The sequence below is a fragment of the Chrysochloris asiatica genome, unplaced genomic scaffold (genome assembly GCF_000296735.1).
Source record: "Chrysochloris asiatica unplaced genomic scaffold, ChrAsi1.0 scaffold00048, whole genome shotgun sequence".
Classification (NCBI taxonomy): Eukaryota; Metazoa; Chordata; class Mammalia; order Afrosoricida; family Chrysochloridae; genus Chrysochloris; species Chrysochloris asiatica.
Genome location: NW_006408566.1, coordinates 18,407,980 through 18,424,715, shown reverse-complemented (window position 1 = coordinate 18,424,715; position 16,736 = coordinate 18,407,980). Strand labels below are relative to the sequence as shown.

At 39.7% G+C, this 16,736-nt stretch overlaps 1 protein-coding gene and 1 pseudogene across 3 annotated transcripts in view; one reads left to right on the top strand and one right to left on the bottom strand.

The window, feature by feature from the left end:
* Positions 1-16,736, top strand: part of FGGY (FGGY carbohydrate kinase domain containing) — a 677,880-nt gene that overhangs the window by 162,471 nt on the left and 498,673 nt on the right. The gene's annotated exons all lie outside the window — the stretch shown is intronic.
* LOC102825726 overlaps positions 3,143-16,736 on the bottom strand; it is a 48,854-nt pseudogene continuing 35,260 nt past the window's right edge.

Below are 16,736 nucleotides of genomic sequence, written 5' to 3'. Positions count from 1 at the left end.
TCGAGTCGGTTCTGACCCATAGTGACCCTGAACAGGGTTTTACGGGAGCAGAAAGCCTCATCTTTCTCCCACGGAGCAGCTGGTAGTTTCAAACTGCTGACCTTGAGGTTCGCAGCCTGATTCGTAACCATTACGCTACCAGAGCTCCTTAACTCATGGAGGTAGTAACTCTAAATACCTACAGAGAGGGAAGGAGTCTTCACATCAAGTGTCAATGCTATCCCCTCTATACCCAGGGTAGGTAGGTAGGGGCATTTTAGACATTGGCTACTTAAAATGAGGGGGCACGATAAAGGCATGAAGTGAGTGGCTTACAAGGTTCAAGAGGGAGTTTAGTGTAAGAGTGTGGGGTAAAGAAAGAGTCCCCACTGAATAGTTTTCATTTTGTCTAGATGGGTCTGGTGAAAAGAGATGGGGATAAGATTCGTATCCTTCAGTAGTGAATACTTGTCATCGTGACTAATTGTGATTCTCACAATTGTAAAGGTAGAAGTTTTGTAACAAAAACATGGGAGTGGTTCATTTTACAGTCCAGAAACAGAGGACCCTAGGACCATCAAGGGAGAAGAGCAGAAGCAGAATGTGGAACCTTATCCAGAGAAGCATGGACAACAGAGATGGAGGCAGAGATGGGGACATGGTGAGGGAGTGGCCAAGGAATCCAGATTCATGGGAAGAGAGGGACTAAGAGCCAGTGACCAGGTGGTAGACTTGCAGAAGGTGCCCTTTGGATGTGTACATTATTATATATGCCTGAGTGAGGTTTTGGTTTTGTTTTGTTTTTAAAAAAAAAACACAAAAAACTCAAGTGAATAGAAAGAAATACTGTTAAATGATGGTACATGGAGGTGATTATAATCATTATAATGAAACTAGGTGTACGATTTGTTGAATGTAAAACTGATGGTCTGCCCTGTAAACTTTTATTCAATCCACAATAAAAACCTAAAAAAAATATCCGTCAACATATTGCAGTAGGCAAACTGCTGCAATGACCTCTTTAAAGTGTTCAAAAGCAAAGGTGTCAGTTTGAGGACTAATGTGCACTTGACCCAAGCATGGTATTTCCAGTGCATGTGAAAAGTTGGACAATGCATAAGAAAGAACCTGGAACTGGAATAATTGATGCATTTGAGTTATGGTGTTGGAGAAGAATATTAAAAGTACCATGGACTGCCAGAAGAACCAACAAAGTGTACTGGAGGAAGTACAGCCAGAAACTCCACAGAAGCCAGTATTGCCAGCCTTTGTGTCTCATACTTCAGACATAGTACCTGACGGGAACAGTTTCTGCAGAAGGACCTCATGCTTGGTAAAGTAGAGGGTCAGTGAAAAAGAGGAAGACCCCCCAACGAAATGGATTGGCACATTGGCAGCAGCAGTGGGCTCAAGCTTAACACTGATGGCTCAGTGTTAAGACCAGGCAGTTTTATTCTGTTGTGCATAAGGTCCCTATGAGTCAGAACTGATTCAATAGTCCCAAACGACATGAGTGCTAGAGTTAATGTTAGAACCAAACTTAAAATGTCATTTTTAAGAGTACTTTGCTCCATAATACTTAACCTTTTATAAGGATTCATAATCTCAAAAAGTATTTTTCAATTCACCTAACTAATGCTTTCTTGTTTTTTATGATTCAAAGATTTATTAAGTCATACATGCAAACTTAGTGCTAATTGCATTAGCAAAAGCTCAGTGTGAAAACACTCAACAATTCTGAAACTGTCAATTTATAAAACTTATTCTAGTGGTTGAAAGGTCCAACATTATATTTTTGCCAGTGTGTAAGGTGTACAGGACATGGTTAGCATTGAGTTTACAGAACCTCGTGACCCAAAGTTACCTTTTTAAGGAAAAGCAACAATAGGAATCATGTGTCCAGTAGGTGAGGTACTGCAGTGGGTCAGCATTAGTCAAATTACAGTGTTAGTGATCTGGCAAGACCGTGGTGTTAAAGAAAATTCATAGTTGAAGGGTATCGAAAATATTTCAAAAACTGTCAAGTGGCTACACATGATCTTTACACCTAGTTACTAGAAAACTAAGGAGCATACTTCAGTAGCATTGAATAAAGTGATGTGGAAATGGAATGCTGGGGCTCCTCTAGGAAACAAACCTACTTCTACTGCATTATCAGAAAGATTTTATAATACAAGGAGACATATTACTCATGAAGACAGGATTCTACAAGAAAAGCACTCACTAAATTAAGCATCTATGGGAACGGCCAGTCAAAAATGAATTAAATGCCCAATTGTGGATTTGGGCTGGCAGATAGTAGAAAAAGGAGAATCCACTGATAATATTGGCCTTTTGTGCCTCATCTAGTGTACTGGACAGAAATTAACCTTGGGAAAGATTTTGACCTGTGACGTTTTTATTCTGTTTCACAATTCTGTGTACAATGTAGTGTCAATTAATCACCACTTCAAATCTTGTTAAAATACTATCTTTGATCACATCATGTGTTCCCTACTCTCCTCCCCAGCAGAATACTTCACAAGGGAATGTGTAGACAAGGTCTCTGTTCAAAATCTCAGCAGAAGCTAACAAATGAATATTTTTTTAAAATCTCACTGCAAAAAATCAAAACGGGTTCAGTGTTAAGACTGACTCCATTCAGACATACAGGACAAGGTTATGTCGTGCACACAGACTGATAAATTCCTGGGTGCGTTAGATGGCGACGTTTCAGTAAGGAGGTTGTGTGTACTGATTTACAACAAATCTGAAAACCAGTTAGGAAGTGGCTTCATTTCCCGACATCAGAAGCTACAGTTATTTAGAGAAAAAGGTCTTCAAGCAGTTTAGTGCTTAGTGTTTATAGCACAACAATGCAATTTAATTCACAGGGTATTTTGGCAGCTCTTAATCTGAGGAAGACTTGGGGCTTTGGAAAAATAAGGCTTTAATATTAAAGGCTTGTTTTTGAGCTAAATTTTTATCGAATGTGAAAGTTCAGACTCTTACATTCAAGCAAACCCTGAAATGACTGATTGGTTCAAAGTGGTTTTATGGGAAAACTACTCTGTAACAAAAACTTGGCATTGAGTGCAACCGCTCCACAGTTTTTGAGCAAAGCGTGCAATGAGTGAGGTAGGGGATAGGGAGTAGGTGGGGAAGGACAAGGGGCTCTGCTCTTTTACAACAGCAGCCATTTTCTCTTCGTCTTCTTGACAGGGGGTGGGCAGGGGGATGGCTCTGATGGATTCATCAAACACTGTCTTGAGGCTTCGCTGTCTGAGCACAGAGCACTCCAGATACTTGACAGCACCAATCTCCTTGGCCATCACTAAGCCCTGGGAGTATGTGATGGGAGTCAGGTTCTTCTCCTTCAGCTTGTTGATTGTGTTTTTATCATCCCTCACATCCAGCTTGGTTCCCACAAAGATGATGGGAGTGTTGGGACAATGGTGTCACCACTCAAGGTACCACTTTGCCGGGACATTTTCAAACAATACAGACTCACGAGGGAAAAAGTAAATTAAGAACACGCTTATTTGCAGATAGGCGCGGGGGTGTAATCGATGGTAATCTTGTCCAGCTGTATCCTTACATAAGCCCTGATTCACGGGTTTTCCATCTACCATAACATGTGGGTTAATGCACCAGACTGCAAAGCTGTTTGAACTGCAAGGTCAGTGGTTCAAATTCACCATCTGCTCCTCGGAAACCCTATACAGAGACACTATGGATCGGAATCGACTCGAGGGCGCTTAACAACATAATATTGGCAGAGTAGTTGTCAAAGACAGTGGGTATGTCTCCAAGAAATGCATAGGTTGTGTAACTGATCAATAGGCAAGTTTTACCTACAGCTCCGTCTCCCACTCACTTGATGGCCTGCAGCTGGGCCACTTGCAGGGAGGTGACAAAGGCAGCGCCCTGAGCTGCGGGCGGCGGGGGGAGGGGGGGCGCAGGGTGCCCGGGCTCAGCCTAATGCTCAGCGGACTGTCAGCTGGAGCCCAGCAGTAGCCACCAACCAAAAAGCTGGCGGAAACTTGCAGAGAAACAGGAAATGGCTGTTCCACTCACATCCGGCCTCTCTAATGCTCTCTTAATATTTGGTTTAACTATCAATTCAAGGCAATTAAATTGTTTTAGTTACTAAATGATTTGGTACATAATAAGTTTTCAAAATCATGAATAACATTCACTTTCATGATGATATATATATTATGTGCTATATCTTTATATTGTATAATATTGTATAATGATTTATATTAATTAGGAGCCCTGGTGTGGCACTGCAGGATATTGCATTGAACTGCAAGGTCTGTTTGATCCACAAAGTTGGTGGTTCGAACTCACCACTTGCTCCTCGGAAACCCAGTACAAGGTCTCCATGAGTTGGAACTAACTCAATGGCACTGAACAACAACAACATATGTAGAAGCAGCAGTCAAGAAAATAAAAAAAAGAAATCAAATGATATATTGCATTAGACAAATCTATTGCACAATAGATTTAAAGTGTTCAATAGTAAAGATGTCAGTTTGAGGACTACAGGGCTCTGGACCCAAGCCAAAGTATTTTCAGTAGCTTCACATGTGTGTGGAAATTGTACAGTGAATAAGGAAGACTGTAAAATAATTGATGCATTTGAGTTATGGTGTTAGATAAGAATATTAAAAGTACATGTACTTTCACCGTCTTCTGCCTATGGCTGATTGGAATACCTAAAATGGGGCTACAGTGTACCCAGTGAACGGGGCTTCCTGCAGAGCCTCTGCAATACATAAAACTATAGGTAGAAACCAGAACCACCACATCCAGATCTCCAGAGATGAGAAATCTCCACTTGAAAGGACGAGCAGAGCAGCCTGGAGTGGCTAGAAGAATAAAAGATACCTCTTGAAAGAAAGACCTGTAGGAAAAATGGAGGCAGATGGACTGTTACTACAAGAACAAAGAAATCGCTTCCCTAGGAAACATCAAGGCAAGTAGCCAGGTCCTCTCAACGCAAACCCCTTCCAAGACTAAGACTCAATGGAAATACACGCTCTGATTGGTGACCACACACATCACCGATGGGGTAAAAGCAGCAATGAAGTGGCAAGCTAAGCCCTACAATGTTCAGTGGACTTCTGTGGACCCAGTTGGGGACCTGGAGGGCAAGCAGTGTGAGGAGATCTGGGGACTCTTGGGCCCAAAGTCAGTGGCGTGGCCAAGGAGGACTCAAGAGGAGAGTGAAGCTACCGGCTGACGGGAAGAGAGGACATGTGCACAGGAGTGCCCACACTTGCAGATGAAACCCACGTGACCTGGACCGGATGACTGGATGAACTTGACCTATACCTATGGAGCAGCAACTCAAAAGAAGGAACAAATCCTTACAGCAAGAATCATTCCCACCCCCTCCACACACAGAGTGGACGGAGATGGGCAACTTGGACATTGGATACATGAATCTGAGGGGGGAACTACAAAGGCAAGAAGTGACTGGCTTATAAGCTTTCAAGGTGGAACCTAGTGCAAGGGAGCATGGAGGAAGGCAGAATCTCCAATGGGTACTATTCAATCTGTCTGGGCAGAGCTGATGAAAGGAAATACAGACGGGTAACTCACGATACTTTAGTGAAGAATGCTGATCAGGACGGATTATGAGGGTTGGAAATGCAAAGGTAGAAGTTTTGTAACAAGGAATGGAGTGATTAATTCTACAGGCTAGGAGCGGAGCTATCTGGGACCATCAACGGAGAAGAGCCTAGAGCGGGACCCTACCCAGAGAAACAGAGGTGCCTGAGATGGAGACAGAGACAAAGACGTGGAGTAACGAAGCGGCTGGGGACTCTGGATCCAGAGAGGGAAAGGGACTGTGGGCCGAAAACTGGGGATGGGGGGAGGGGGAAGTGTAGGGGGCGGGTTTCTAGGATATTCCCTTTAGCTGGTTGATGATGCATGGAGGGGATTGGAACCATGGCAATGAGATGATATACAATGGAATTAATGTAAGACTAAAGTTCTCTCATGTAAACTACCATATAATTCACAATAAAACATTAAAAAAAGAAAAAAAAGTACATGAACTTTCAGAAGAACAAGCAGATCTATGTTGGAGGAAGTACAACCAGACAATCCTTAGAAGTCAAGCTGGCCAGTCTTTGTCTGTCATGCTTAAGACAGATTATCAGGAGGGACCAGTTCCTAGAGAAGGATATCATGCTTAGTAAAGTGGTGCATCAGTGAAAAAGCGTGAGACCCCCAATGAAATGGAATAGCACAGTGGCAGCAGCAATGGGTTCCAGTGTAGCAACAATTGTGAGGTTGGTGCACAACCGAGCAGTGTTTCGTCCTGTTGTGCATAAGGTCACTATGAGTTGGAAAAGACTTCATGGCACCTAGCAACCACAACATATATATTATTGTAAATTTGTGTTAAATACACCAAGTTGTTGCTGTTGTTAAGATCTGCTGAGTCAGTTCTGACTCATAGCAACCCTGTATAGGATTTCTGAGGAGTGGCTGATGAGCTTGAACCACTGACCTTGAAATTCAAACCAATCTTGCAGTCCAGCTCATTAGCCCACAGGTCCACACCATATACATTTAAACCAACTGGTACATTTTAAACATGTAAAACTCATAAAGAGATTTTTCACTCCAAGTTAATCTAAATTACTTAGCAGTATTTGGCGTTCAATACAATATTAACAGTAAATCCTGTTTTTTAGTATTGACTTTTTTATAATCTTTAGATAGAACTGTGACCCTCAATTTCCTGTCATCAGTGAACAGTCAGGTTGAGTAATGGCAGGAATGATGTTGAAATAGGTGTTGAAAAAGACTGAGGCCAAAGATAAAGCTGGCTGTGATTTTGGGTGAATACTGGGGACACGCTAAACTTCAGTATTTCTAATTGATTCCAATTTTAGAGATGTGGAAAATGCTGAGAGGCTGTAATGTTAAGTAGTTGGCCCAAGGTCACGTGGTTAATAAGTGCTTTCCAGGATTTACACTAGAAAACTCATGCTTTTAACCACTGCATTGCTACAAGTCATTCAATAAGTATTTGATGTTTAAACAAATTACTTCCCTCAAGTAACTGATTCTAGTGATGAAGACAAATACTCCAACCAAAAATTACAATTTAGTGTGAAAAATGTCACAATTATAGAGTGACCGTTAAATAAACAGGAGAAACACTTATTTGTGGTGAAGAGAATCAGCAATAACTCAAAGAAGGGACACTAAAACGTCTTCCAGACTGTTTCTATGAGCGACCAAGACAGCCTACTATTCCCTCTATTATAAGACATACTGTTATTTTATTTGGAGTCTTGGTGTGGTGCTGTGGGTTAATTAGCTGAACTGCAAAGTTGATTCGAACCACAAGGTTGGTGGTTCAAGCTCCTCTGAAACCCTATGGGTCTCTATGGGTTGGAACCACTCAATGGCACTTAACAACAACTACAACAAAAATATTTTATTTATTTACTTGTTTTTGCCTTCAACTAGACTGTAAGTTCTCAAAGGGCTTGGGGCCAAATCCTTGTCATTTAGTGTAGCCTTAGTACTTTACGGTTATTTAATTAATACTGAAGGATGAGATGAGTTGAATACACTAGATCTGCAGGATCTACAAGTTGAGAAGTACCCACAAAGTATGAACATGAATGAAGGCCCGCCAGTGTGAAAATTCACTGCATGTTCAGGAAATGGTAACTCACCTAGAGCAGACGTTGTGTGGAAGTGTAGAGTAGGGTCTTGTGACTAACGTGTTGATGTTAGCTATATGTACATATACATCATGAGAAGCATATCAGATTGTTTTTAAATGCATACCTCTTTAAAAGGGCAAAGCAAAGTGTTAAGAGCTAGTAAATATTAAGAGCTGAGTCCTGGTGTGGTGCTGTAGGATAAACACTGGGCTACTCACCCCAGAGTCGGTGGTTCAAACCCACTAACTGTTCCTCAGAAACACTATACTGGGTCACTATGAGTCAGAATTGACTCCATGGCCCTTAACAATAAGTATCATGAGAGTTAGATTTGTTTTCACCTCCCATCTCTGGGGGGTGCTTCTGTGTGATCAACTAGCCTCACTGTCCTGCCTAGCACATAGTAGCACTTGGCCAAAAGGCAGCAAGAAAGACTATGGTGTACTCAAAATTATATAATCAGACCATAGAATTCATCTGGGAACAGTTGTGTTGAAGAGTAGGGAGTCCTTATGTGATTTACTCAGGCTGTGGGACATCAGCAGTGTTTATGACTTCGATTCTGGAGCCAGAATGACCGTCTGTAAACCCTATAAACCACTGTGATCTTGGGCAAATACTTAAAACTTTGGGTCCTTCAGTTTCCTCATCTGACATAATAGGACCTGTCTCACAGCATGGTTGTGACTATTTGAATAATATGTAATGCTTCAAACAGTACCTGGTTAATTGTTATAATAATTATTTATATAATTGTTGTTAATACTGTCCAGTGGGATCCAATTCAGAGCATCCAAAACAGAACAAAACACTGCTCAATTCGGCAACATCCTCACAATTATTGCTTTGTTTGAGCCCATTGTCTGCAACCACTGTGTCAAATCTATCTTGCTGAGGGTTGTCCTATTTTCACTGACCCTCGACTTTCTCAATATGATGTTCTATTCCAGGGACTGGTTCCACCTGATAACATTTACAAAGTACACAAGATAAAATCTTACCATCTTAAATTCTAAGGAGCATTCTAGCTATTCTTCTTTCAAGGTAGATTATTTTGTTCAGCTGACAGTCCATGTTATAGTCAATATTCTTTGTCAACATCATAATCGCAGGCATCAATTATTCTTCCGTCATTCTTATTTATTGACCAGCTTTCTCATGCATGTCAGGTGACTGGAAACACTATGGCTGGGATCAGGCTCACCTTTGTCTTTAAAGTGACTTCTTTGTTTTTTAGTACTTTAAAGAGATCTGTTGCAGCAGGTTTGCCCAGTTCAATAGTTCATTTGATATCTTGATTACTGCTTCCATAGACATTGACTGTGGATCCAGGCAAAATAAAATTCTTATCAATTTCAGTATTTTCTCAATTTATCATGATATTGCTCATTGGTTCATTTGTGATGATTTCTAATTTCTTTTTGTTGAAGTGTAATCCATAATGAGGCTTCTATCTTCATCAGTAAGTGCTTTACGTCTTTTTCACTTTGAATAAGCAAGGCTGTGTCATCTGCATTTGCAGGTGTTTAATGAGTCTTCCTCCAATCCTGACGCTTTATTTTTCCTTGTATAGTACATCTTCTTGGATTATTTACTCAGCATACAGAATGAAAATGTATAGTGAAAGGTTACAGTCCTGACACACTCTTTCTTGATTTTAATCCTTATAGTATATCATTTTCTGTTAGAATGATTATCTCTTGGTCTATGCACAGGTTCCATATGAACACACTTAAGTGTTTTGGAGTTCCCATTTTTAATCCATAATTGATAGGTTCTACAGTGGAATGCCTTTGTGTAGTAAATAAAACACAGGTTATTGTCTTTCTGGTATTCTATGCTTTCATTCAAGGTCCATTTGATATCAGCAATGTTATCCCTTATTCCATGTCCTCTTCTGAATCTTGCTTGAATTTTCTAGACATTCACTTTGATGTAATGCTGCAAACATTAAAAAATTATATTTAGGAAAATTATACTTGCATGTGATGTTAATGATATTGTTCTATGATTTCCACATTCTGTTGGATCACCTTTCTTTGGAAAGGACATAAATGTGGATCTCTTCCAGGTGATTGGCTAGATAGATGTCTTGCAAATTTCTTGTATCCGTTTGTTGAAACATCTCAATTGATATTCTGTAAACTCATGGACCCTTGTTTTTCTCTGGTGTCTCAGTGAAAACTTGAACTTCTTCCATCACTACCATAGGTGCTTGATCATACGCTACTTCCTGAAATGGTTAAATACTAACCAATTTTTTTTCTTTTTGTACATTGATGTAGTGCATTGTCCCATCTTCCCTTGATGCTTACTGCATCCTTTAATACCTTGCTCATAAAATCTTTCACGATTATAACTCTAGGCTGAAACTTTTTCTTCCATTCACCAGGTATAATATTGCATTTTGATTTCTAGCTCCAGGACTTTGCATATTTCATTATAATACTTCACTTTATCTTCTCAAGCAGCCATTTGAAATCTTCTGTTCAACTCTTTAACTTCATTGTTTCTTACATTTTCTTTAGTTACTATATATTCAAGAACAAGTTTCAGAATCCTCCTTTTTTTTGCTTTTCTTCCTCTCCTCTCTTTTTAATGATATTTTGCTTTCTTTTTACATGATATCCTTTATGTCATTCCACATGTCATCTGGTCGTTAGTCATTTGTGTTCATTCACTGCATAAAATCTATTATTGTGATGATCTTTAGATTCAGAAGTGATATACTCAGTGTTATATTTTGGCTCTCATGGACTTATCTTAATTTTCTTGAGTTTCAGCCTGAACTTGCATATGAGCAGTTGATCATCTGGCTGATGATATTAGATTCTCCATCATCTTTTTCCACAGATGTAGTCAGCTTCATTCTTTTGCATTTCATCTGGTAAGGTTTATGTGTACAGTTGCTGTTTATGTTGTTGAAAAAGATATTTGCAAAGAACAGATAGTAGTTTCACGAAATTCTCTCAAGCAGTCTCTGATGTAGTTTCTATAATAAAGACCTTATTTTCCAACTATTGATCCACTAATCTGTTTGTCATAATGTGACTTTCATGTTGCTGTAATGCTGAGAGCTATCCCCCCAGGATTTCAAGTACTAGTAAGGTCAACCATGGTGGTGTGGTTTCAGTGACCTTTCTAGACTAAGACAAATCAAGAAGGAGAACATGGTAATCCACTTCTCAAAAAAACTTACCAGGGAAAACCTGAATAGCTGTGGAACAATGTCTGAAAATAGTGTCAGAGCATGAGCCCTTCACATTGGAAGACACTCAAACTATGACTGGGGAAGAGCTGGCTCCGCGTGGATTGAGTAAAGCTTTCAGGATCTTTGTTTGCTGATGGGTTACTACTGAAAAGGAGAAGAAAGAGTGACAAATATCCATTAGTAATCAGAATGTAGACTGTATGAAATATGAATCTAGGAGAATTGGAATAAATGAAATGTCAAAAAATGAAATGGAATAAATAAAGATTTATATCATAGACTTTAATGAACCCAAACAGACTGGAATTGGTCATTTTGATTAGTCTAGTCTAGTATGCTAGAAATAGATAGTAGTAGATAGTCCTAGATCTACTATGCTAGGAATGACAAATTGAAGAGGAATCATTTTATGTTCATTGTCAAAAAGAACATTTCAAAATCTATTCTGAAGTACAGAGCTATGAGTGATAGTATACTAGGCATATGCCTACAAGGAAGAACCATTAATATGACTGTTATTCAAATACACATAGAAATGCCAAAGAAGAAAAAATGAAAAATTTACCAACTTCTGTAGTTTGAAATTAATCAATCATGCAGTCGACATGAATTGATAATCACTGTTCATTGGAATGTGTATGTTGGAAACAAAGAAAGATCACTAGCTGGAAATTTATATAGTTACAAACATATAATTGGTTATTAATGGCTGTTATAATTACTATTAATAAAAATAATTTAATTTTCAAATAATCAAAAAGACCATTCTTACTGGTCAGACAGAGACTGGTAGGGCACTGAGACTATGACCCTTCAGGTTTGGAACTGAACCCAACCCTTGGTTCAATTTTCAGTCAAATGATAGATCTATAGGGGGGACAACAACTAGTCAGGCATGCACACCATAGACTAGGCAGCAATTTGAAATCAAAAGTATTTACTTTAAGGACAAAATTTAGAAGGGTGGGAAAGATGGAAGAATGGAAACAAGAAACCCAGGGAGGTAAAGGGATAAGTGTTGTTACATTGAGGGGATTTCAGTCGAGGTGGAACAAAGTGTATGATTTGTTGGATGCAAAATTGATGATCTGCTTGTTCTACAAGTCTTCATTCAATTCGCAATAACAAGTTTTAAGAAATTGCATTTTAACCTACAGCCACAATGAAGTAACCTGATCCTATCAATCTTATGAAATTTAAAGTAAATGCCACCTGTGTGGTATGGAGTGTGAATTAGAAGAGGTGGTTGAGACTGGAAGTGAACATTTTTGCAATAATCCAAGTGATGTTGGAGGATTGAACTAATGTAGCTGATGTGAGAATTTATTTGCAAGATGCAAGAGATGTAGATTGGATCAAATTTGATGATAGATTAGATGAAGAGAGTGAAAACCCTCTGTTCTCAGTATTCAGGAGTCATGCTAGTAGATGCTGATGCCCAAGACCAGTGTGTCCATATTCTCACTGTGCTTACATCCACTCTGTGTACACCATACAGAATCCTCTTCATGATGTGTTCAAGGTGACTTAGAATTAACGCAGCATGATGAACATATTCACATATTGTGTAGCTGGTAAAAGGGACTGCTGGTGGCACAGTGGGTTAAGCACTGGGCTGCAAATGGAAAGGTTGATTTGGATTCACCACTCACTCTACAGGGGGAAGATGTGGTGGTAAGCTACTGGAAAGATTTTGTAGCCTTGCCTAGCCAAAGGAGCAATTCGATTCAGGCCTGTAGTTTTCCCATGAATTGGAATCAACTCGACAGCAGTGAGTTTGGTTTTGGTGGCTGGTGAAATCACGAAGATTGGAATTTCCCATTTTAATTCCATTTTAAAGATGCATGTTAAACGATGGGGATATAATTCATTTCTCAAACTGCTGAAATGTTATTTTGGCCTCTTGAATCAAAGACATTCCGCAAGTGTTTTCTTTATTACATGCCTTCAACTTTAATTAGAATTTAATTATAAGATCCTGCAGGCATGAGTAAGAGGAGCAGATGGGACAGTAAAAGCAGCTTAGTGAGGAGGATTAAAGATTAAAAGTTACTCGTTAATGGCATAAGGAATGAACAGAGAGCTAAATTGCTATGCTTTTGTGCTGTTCCAATGTTTTTTCAGTTCTTCAACTTAATTTTATTCCTGGTTTGCAGTTGAAGATGCTCATAAATAAGCCTTTTTTTCTTTTTTCCAGTTATCAGAGTAAGTTTATACTCAAGCTGCCTCAAACTGCTTTTGCTCTTTAACACTTTAAAAAGTCTTATGCAGCAGATTTGCCTAATGTGATACATCATTTGACTTTTTGACTGTTGCTTCCATGGGCGTTGATTGTGGATCCAAGCAAAATGAACCCTTGACAACTTCACTACTTTCTCCATTTATCATGATGTTGCTTATTAGTCTAGTTGTATTGATATTTGTTTTGTTTATGTTAAGGTGTAATCCATGCTGAAGGCTATAGTCTTTGATCTTTGTCAGTGAGTGCTTCAAGTCCTCACACTATCTTGCTTACTGAAAAGAAAGAGCAAATAACTCAACAAGTTGGATTATGTAGGTTGTTAATAAATCTTCTTCCAACCCTGATGCCACATTCTTCATCATCCAACTTCATGAGTTATTTGCTCAGCATACAGATTGAATACATAGGGTGAAAGGATACAACCCTGACACTTGCTCTTCCTGATTTTAGACTTCATAGTATTGCCTTGTTCTGTTCAAATGACTGTTAGTCTATGTATTTATGGATTCAATTAAATGGAACAGTTTCACAAAGGTTATTGACAACTGGCTAGAATAACACCTGTTCTCAAGAAGCTAGCTTAAAGATTAGATGGAAAATAATAAATAGATAGTATCATATGCTGTAGAGGAGGTGTTCATAAAGTTCCTGAGGTATGCAAATTATGAACATTGGCAGTTAGAACCATAATATAATGTGGATAGATGATAGATAGATAGATAGATAGATAGATAGATAGATAGATAGATAGATAGATAGATGATAGATAGATAGATAGATGTTTATTATATGAGCTTATAAATGTAAAGTACTGTACAAATATAATGTGGCAGGACTAGGGATCCAGAATAACTGTTGACTGTAAACTGAAAAGTTAGTGGTTTGAATCCACTCAGAATTGCCTTGGAAGAAAGGCTTGGTATCTGCTTAGAAAAGATTATTGTTGTAGGTTAAGTGCTGTTGAGTCAGTTCGGACACATAGAAACCTTGTGTAGGGTTTCTGAGGAGTGACTGGTGAGCCTGAACTGCCGACTTTGCAGTCCAGCGCATTAACTCACAGCACCACAACCACTGAAAATCCTACAGTGCACCGTTCTGTTTTCATACACATGGGGTTGCTATGAATCAGAATTGTCTTGATGATAATTAGATAGTTAAGGAGCCAAGCCATCTGATTATTCAGAAAACATGTCAGATAAGTCTTATTGTTCTTAAGTGCCATCGTCACTGACTCATAGCGACCCTGCATAGGGTTTCCGAGGAATGGCGGCTGAGCTGGAACTGCTGACCTTGCAGTCCAGTGCATTATCCCACAGCACCACACCAGGACTCCTAGATAAGTTATGTTATATGACAAAATGTTGCTTTATTCATTTTAGCATCTAGTGCAGCATTTTATATACGGTGGTTAGTGGTTGATAGTGGTTGTAACAACCCTGTATAGGGTTTCCAAGTCTGGAAATCTTTATGGGAGCAGAACGCCTCATCTTTCTCCCGCAAAACAACTGGTAGTTTCGAACTGCTGACTGTGAGGTCAGCAGCAGCAGCCTGACTCATAACAACTTGTATATGTTGTTATTATTAAGTGCCGTTGAGTTGGTCCGGACCCATAGCGACCCTGTATAGGGTTTCCGAGGAGCAGCTAGTGCTTGAAGTGTTGACCTTGAAGTTTAAACCAACTTTGTAATACAGGGCATTAACCTGAAGAACCACACCAGGGCTCTGACCACTTGTGTGTTGTTGTTAAGTTCTGTCGAGTTGGTTACAACCCATAGAGTCCCTGTATAGGGTTTCCAAGGAGCCGCTGGTGAGCTTGAACCACTGACCTTGTGGTTCAAATGGCTTTGCAGTCCAATGCAGTAACCAACCACCTTTCCTGCAGGACAAAGTTGGCAGTTTGCTTCTATAAAGATTTACAACCTTGGTAACCCAATGGGGTAATTCTGCTTTGTCCTTTAGGTTGCTTTAGTTAGCATCAACTTGAAGGCAGTGGGTTTGGTTCGGTTCAGGGCTCAAACTGTATTTGTTGAATTGAACAGAAAGAGATTCATATCTTCTCATTAATCAACATCAAGTGAGCATAAAAAATATTTTGTTAGATATTGACAGAGGGGTGAGTCTATAAATCCAGGTTAAGCTGGTCCCTGGGAATGTTAGCTATAATTTAGGAAGTTAGCACAAATGCCCTTTCAACCCTTTGCCAGTCTCACAGTTGGCCTTTGCAGTGTGCCCCAGTGGGTGTGGGCTGTTGGCTGGAGGAGCAATAGTAATTTGAAGTGGAGACACCTTGGGAATGGCCCTTCATATCACAGTGAGGATTTCCAGCTGTGCTCTGCATAGCACCTGCAAGACTAAGTGATTTCATTTCTTCATGCTTTTGTCCCTACTTTTTCCTTTCTTTTGAAATCTTATTTTTTTTTTAATTTAAACTTTTCACATTAATTTTTTTAATTGTTGTAAAAATATAGGTGACACAGCATTTCCCAGTTCAACATTTTTCACTTCTCCAATTCTGTGAAAGCAGTGGCATCTGTCTTGTAGAGTAACCATCCCCAACATCCATTGCCATCTTTTGCATTCCTATTAACTCAAAGATTCCTCCTCCTTAATTATAATCTTAATGTAGAAAAATGAACCGCAATTCAAAGGGGAAAAAAATAACCAAGAGCACTTAATCTCCTACCATCCAGAGATAATCTTTTCTTTTTCAAATAACAGAAACCAACAAAAACATATCTGGTGTATATCCTTCTTCGCTTTTTGATTGCTGGTGTCTGCTATCTGACATTTTGACAGGAGTGATGGTAGGGTAAGAGACAGAGGGAAGCCAGAATATCTGTCTTCTTTCTCACTGCCTTGGGCAACATGTCTGGCTGTGTCAGTGTCTCCATCATGGTTCTCATGCCGACTGAGCAGGTCCTCTGTTGCTTCAGCTTCTGCTAGGTGACCTTGGCTCTTGGGTTATAGCAACCATACCTTCCTTCTCTCTGTCATTCCAGCAGAGGGGAAAGAACAGCTTCCTGCAATTGCTCATCTCTTGAGTTTCTTCCCTGCCATGGGTATAAAACATTGCATTCTAAAGTAAAGGCAAGACAACAAACAAAAGGATGGCAAGAAATGTGTAACACAAGATCTGAGAGTCTCAAGATGAGGAAGAATGATAGGGAAGGGTCTGCACCCTGGCTGACGGGTAAGTGTAGGCTGGAGCTCTGTCCACATAGGTTAAACAACTGAAATGCAGTGGTAGTTGTGGTGGTGGTGTGCCGTTGAAGTCAGTTCTGACTCATAGAGACCCTGTATAGGGTTTCCAAGGCTGCAAATCTTTATAGGAGCAGAATGCCTCATCTTTCTCCCACGGAACCACTGGTAATTTCAAACTAGCTGACCTTGAGCTTAGCAGCCCGATTCGTTACCTCTACGCTACCAGAGCTCTTTACTGAAATGCAGTAGACATTTGGAAAGCTGCCAGGGCTTTGCATCCTGATCTTATTTGTCTGGAATATGATTCCCCTAACCTGACTAGCTCATCTAGTGAGGGAGAAAAAAAAAATCCTTTCTGGTAATTATTCTGACAGGGCTCTAACAAGGCCTCATTCATTCCCTAAGAAATAAATAAGTGTAT